Raw genomic sequence first — 6,000 nt, forward strand, 5'->3', positions numbered from 1 at the left:
CCCCCCACCACCCCTACCCCCCCCCCACCCCCGCTTGCCCCTTGTTGCTGCATTCCACTGTCTCTGGCCCTTAATACTTTTATTCCAACTCAGATGAAAAGTTGCTACCACAGCTAGGGCCCAGCGGGAGGTGGGGCTGAGTATGATGCCACACTTCACCACTGCCTTCTCCATCAGGGCTGGCCTCCTCTCTCTAGCAGCTACTGTTACCGGTGCAGGGCGCGCCATGTGCAAATGTCCCCACCCTCCCCGCCCATCACCAAATGTCCTGGTGGTCGGCTCCAGTGGGGCAGGGCTTCCGCCTGCACTGACCAAGCAGGTCCCAGGAGGAGGAAGCACGGGAGGTCCCTCGGGTTTTGAAATGACCTTGCTCACCACCATTCTGCCCGGTTTTTAGTTCTGTTTTTAAATCTGTTTTTGGAGAAGATGCACCAGTGTGGCCCTGTTTTGACATCTCCTCGATGTCAAGGCACCTAACCTTAGGCCTTCACACAGGAATTCAGGTAGGCTTGGCAGGAGTCCCAGGTTAGCTTCACCTCTGAGTGTCTAATAGGCCACAGTGATAGAGTTGCCACTGGACAGGACTCTGCAAAGGGACCGCTGCTCTGAGCTCCAAGGAGGGGCTGGAATTCCCCGTATGGCTTTCTATTCCCATTGAAATACAAAGAACAAGTGTTTCCCATCATTCACATAGAATTGTCCTTTATTCACCCAAATCTTAAGGAAATGGAGCTCTGCCCTCTTCCTAAATATCTCCAGATTCGATTTCATAAGTACCCCTGAACTCTACATTTTAACAAATTCCTTGGTTCTAGTCTATGTTGTTGTTTTTTTCATCTAAGACATCATTTCTCTGGAGATCAATTATAGCTGATCACCATATTTTAGCACAGAACAGCCTTGAAGTCATGTCACATTTTAGTCAAGTGCTAAAGTCTGGGTGCCCATCTCTTATCCCAGCACTAAAGTTATGATTTAGGTAACAAGATGTATAAATAGTGAAAGATTTTTATGTGGGGACAAGAGAAATCTGGCATACAACCCCATGATGCCTAGCTTCTGGGCCCCTAATTTCTTCTAACTCGACATTCTTCATGAATCTAAGTCCTTTAAACAAAAGATTATCTAAAATAATCAAAAGCTCTTTATTTTAGGATGCTATAACATTGCTATCTGAGAAAAAAACGTTGATTTTCTTTTTATGATTTTTTTCATAAAAATATAATTCAAGGTTATTTTTCCATTGATTTTTTAGAGAGAGTGGAAGAGAGAGGGAAAGACAGAAAGAAGCATCAGTGTAAGAGAAGCACATTAATTGGTTGCGCCCTGACCAGGGCCAGGGCCAGGGAAGAGCCTGCAACCAAGGTATGTGCCCTTGACCAGAATCAAACCCAGGACCCTTTGGTTGAGAGGCTGATGCTTTGTTCACTGAGTCAAACTGGCAAGGGCCTTTTATGCTTTTTATTACATTGCTTATCTGAGCCTTTGCAAGGCTCAGTACCTGGTTCTAGGTAGGCCCCTTCAAGGAAGAGGACAAATCCAGTCTTGAGGTTCACTCGCTGCTCTCTTAACATGGGGAACCTTGTAAAGCAACCTACTCGTTAGGAAGTCTATTTTCCCTTTATCCTCTACTGCCTTGCTACTTCTCTGTTCAGTTATGTAGAATCAGAAATACTGCTTCAGTCAATAATCAAGAAATACCTCAGCAGGTCCAGCAATGGGCAAAACACACCATTTCTGCCATCATGGGGTCTATGGTCCAAAAGGGAAGATGTGCCCTAGCTGGTGTGGCTCAGTTGCTTGAGCATCATCCCATGCACCAAGAGGTGGCTGGTTCAATTCCAGGTCTGGGCACATTCCTCAGGTTACAAGCTCAATCCCCAGTAGGGGGCATGTAGGAGGCAACAGATTGATGGTTCTCTCTCATCTATGTTTCTCTCTCTCTCTCTCTCTCTCTCTCTCTCTCTCTCTCTCTCTCTCTGAAAGTCAATTAAAAAAACATTCAAAAGGGAAGATGTACATGAAACAAATAATTCTAATTTGTTAATTACAAGTGAACAAAGAGCTCCAAGAAGAGAATGGCACCATCTCCCTAATTCTTAGGAATTGCAACAATCCCCCCTGCTGGAGGACACGCGTGGCACTGGGGCGCTAGGTCTGCCCTTTTTGTGGAATCTTACTATAGGAGACTATTGCCCGAAATTCCCATCTCCAACCCCTAGAAGATTAAAGTTGGCAGAACTGATCACTGAAACAGCTGACATCTGTCATCAGGCTGTCTGTGGGGATTTTACATACATTACCATATTTAATCCTGAAAACACCTCCTCCGTGAAGTTGGTATCATTACAATTATCCCCATTTCCCAGATAGAGAAAGTGAAAGTCAGGGAAAAGTCACTGTTCCCTAGATGAAGCGAATAGTGCAGAAACCTGGATTAGTAGTCAAAAATTAGTAGTTTGAGTAACAAGACCAGAGAAAAGAAAGACAGATTGTGGTGCAATGATGATTCAACTTTTATTTGTGCATGTATCTATATCTGTAAAACACACAGCCTAAAATTACATAACTATTGAACATATTAACAAGAAGAGAAAGTTTTCCAAAACTCAAAAGATATGTGTCTGTTTTATAAACCTGAGTAACAGTGAAATCTACTGTGCTTTTAGGCCAACCAATAAAACTACAGCATTGGATCATTTTGGCTCTCTAAACTGGAACAGCTGGATTGGTATAAGGACTGCTGCTCCCATTTCTAAGCTTGTAAAGCTAAGACCAAAAACCTTTATATAAATTCAATGATTGCACTTGGCAAAGGGCTATAGACTGAGGGACTCATTTTAGATTAAAATATATGTTGCATAAGATGTCAAGTTACCACTGGGAGCCTGTTAGTTCCTAAACAAAATTAACAATGGAGAGAAAGCACAGGAATGTATGGTGTGTGTGTTTTTTTATTCCTAAAAAACATTCAGAGACAAAAACAAAAACAAAAAACTGTCAAGAATTAAAAAATCCTCCAAAGCTGCTTCCGAAACTAATCCATGCTGGCTCAGTAGATCAGGCAGAATCTCTGCCTCCAATTGATGGCTGACCCATTTTTGCTTTTCAGGGCTGGGCCCAACCCTCCCCTCCTGTAAAGGAGTGGTTCCACCTGCCAAATTGAGGCAGAGGAAATAGCCTGCATTGAACTGGGAAATCAGAAGTCTTCATTTGGGGTACAATGATAATGGTGATAAGTGTTTCTAAATTTGTCCATAAGTAAGACAAAAAAGCAATGTGATGGTTTGAAACGCTAAAATACTAACCAATTTTCCTCTCCTATACTAAGCTGTCTCTAAGACTTTTAAAAAATATTTGTGAATTTGCACATTCACCACTCAGCAACATTTTAAAAAATGGGATTTAACCTAGTTGAGTCATGAGTTCCCAGAAAACTTCTCTGAGGCAGTCAGTTCTCCACCTTTACAATCTGGCTTCAGCCTTTTTCCAAACCACAGATCTGAATGTGATTAAACCATATGAGAAAACACCACCAAGCAAGAAAGTGCACAGCACAAACACGGCTAAAAAGCTGGGTTTCCAACCAGGCCAGTGTGGCTCAGTGGTTGAGCATTGACTTATGAACCAGGAGGTCACGGTTCAATTCTCCGGCAGAGAGACATATGTAATACTCTTTGTAATACTTTAAGCAATAAAACAAAAATTTAAAAAAAAATTCTCCAGCAGGGCACATGCCTGATCCCCAGTGTGGGGCGTGAAGGAGGCAGCTGATTAATGATTCTCTCTCATCCTTGATGTTTCAATCTCTCTCTCCCTCTCCCTTCCTCTCTGAAATCAATAAAAATATATTTTTTTTAAATCTGGGTTTTGTATCATCCCCCAAATCTGTAGCTTACTTGTTCATATGAAAAATTAAGTGGCACATTGATGCCAGTAACTAATTTGCCTGACTTCTGAACTTATGTAGGCAGCAAATTAGTATTATCTCCTTAATTTCTCACAGGAAGAAAAATGGATCAAAAAAGCTGTTGACGCTGACTAAAAAACTATATTCTAGCATTTCAGTCTCACATATAGAGGGATGGAAATGAAGAAGGTCGTGGAAAAGAATGCCACTTGACATTTATTGTATTTTTTAAATTTATCATTATTGTTGAAAGTATTACAGATGTCACCTTTTTTCCCCCATTGACTCCTTCCACCCTGCACCTGCCACCCACCCCAGGCTTTCACCAAACTATTGTCTGTGTCTATGGGTTATGCATATATGAACATAAATTCTTCAGTTAATCTCACTTGACATGTAAATATTCCTTCCCAACTGTGTGAAAATGCTTCAAATATAAAACCTCTGTACTTCACAACAGCCCTGTTAAGGGAGCAAGGACAGATAATGTACCAACAAAGAAGTTATGCTGCTTGCCCAACGTCACACAGCCCGGCAATGGCAGCCTGATACGAAAGAGTGTCATGGCTCTTTCTTTTTCTAAAGAGTGACAGCAAAATAACTTTGAGATTTGGCTGACTCAAGAAATTTATCAAGAGAAAGCCAACATCAGTTCAGACTTCCAGAGTTTTTTTTATCTAGATATAAAGTATATTCAGTAATGTACAACATGTGCACTAATTTAAGTTTATATAGATTGGTGAATTTTTTCATATATATGTACACACACACACATATACCATTGTAATTGCCACCCACATTAAAATAGAAAACATTCCTAGCATCCTCATGTCTGTTCCAAGGTAATCCTGGACCCAGAGATAACCACTATTCTGACTTCTCTCCTCATAGATGAACTTTGCCTGTTCTTGAATTTCATATAAATGGCATTGTGCAGTAAGTACTCCTTTTTGTCTGGTATCTTTCCCTTGATATGTCTGTGAGATTCATCTGTGTGTGTACCAGTAGCTTCATTTTGTGAATATGACATTTCATTTATCCATCCTCCTATTGATGATGTTTGGTTTGTTTCCAGTTTGGGGCTACTGTAAAAAAAGCTTCTACAAACAGTTTTACACATATCTTTTGGTGAACTTATACAACATTATTTTCCGGGGTAGAGTAGGTAAGTCTTTAGTTTTAAAGAAACTGCCAACAATTTTCCAAAGTTTCCATTATCACCGATGAGAATTCTAGTTATTTCACATCTTTGCCAACACTTGGCACTTGTCAGTTCTTTCCATTTTAGCCTTTCTGGATGAGAGAGTAATGGTATCTCATTTCATTTTATTTTGCAGTTCTCTGACTGCTGATGTTGAGTGCCTTTTCTTAGGTTCTTGGCCATTTATGTAAAGAATGTTTTCAAGTTTTTTGCCAACTTTTTAAAAATCAGCTTATGAGGCTTTTTCTTTTGATACATTTAATCTTTGCAATTCAGTCACTTGAAGAGAAATACTTAAATTTAATATAGTCTAATATAACAATCTTTTTTTTATGGTTATACTCAGATAATATTTCCTATGGTTTTTTTCCTAGAACACTAGTTCTCAAATTGTTTGGTCTCAGGATCCATTTATAGTCCTAAATATTATGGAGAACCTCAAAGATGTTTTTGTTTATGTAAATTATATCTATCAATATTTACCATCTATAATAATAAAAGCGTAATATGATAATTAGACTGGACAGCCGAACAACCTTCCAGACGTCATTCCGGACATCCTCCCGGACAAAGCCGCTGCAGCAGGGGCCGAGGCAGAGGTGGTTAGGGGTGATCAGGCAGGCAGGCAAGCAGTTAGGGGTGATCAGGCAGGCAGGTGAGGGGTTAGGGGCAATCAGGCAGGCAGGCGAGTGGTTAGGGCCGATCAGGCAGGCAGGTGAGCAGTTAGGAGCCAGCGGTCCTGGATTGAGAGAGGGATGTACAACTGCCGGTTTAGGCCCGATCCCCAAGAGATCAGCAACAAAATTTTGTAACCACATTGCAAATCATTTAATTCAGAAATGTAACAGGGATTGGGCCTAAATCCCCCGAGGCCTAGACATCCCCGAGG

Source organism: Myotis lucifugus, unplaced genomic scaffold, assembly GCF_000147115.1.
Source record: "Myotis lucifugus unplaced genomic scaffold, Myoluc2.0 scaffold_137, whole genome shotgun sequence".
In the NCBI taxonomy this organism is placed as follows: domain Eukaryota; kingdom Metazoa; phylum Chordata; class Mammalia; order Chiroptera; family Vespertilionidae; genus Myotis; species Myotis lucifugus.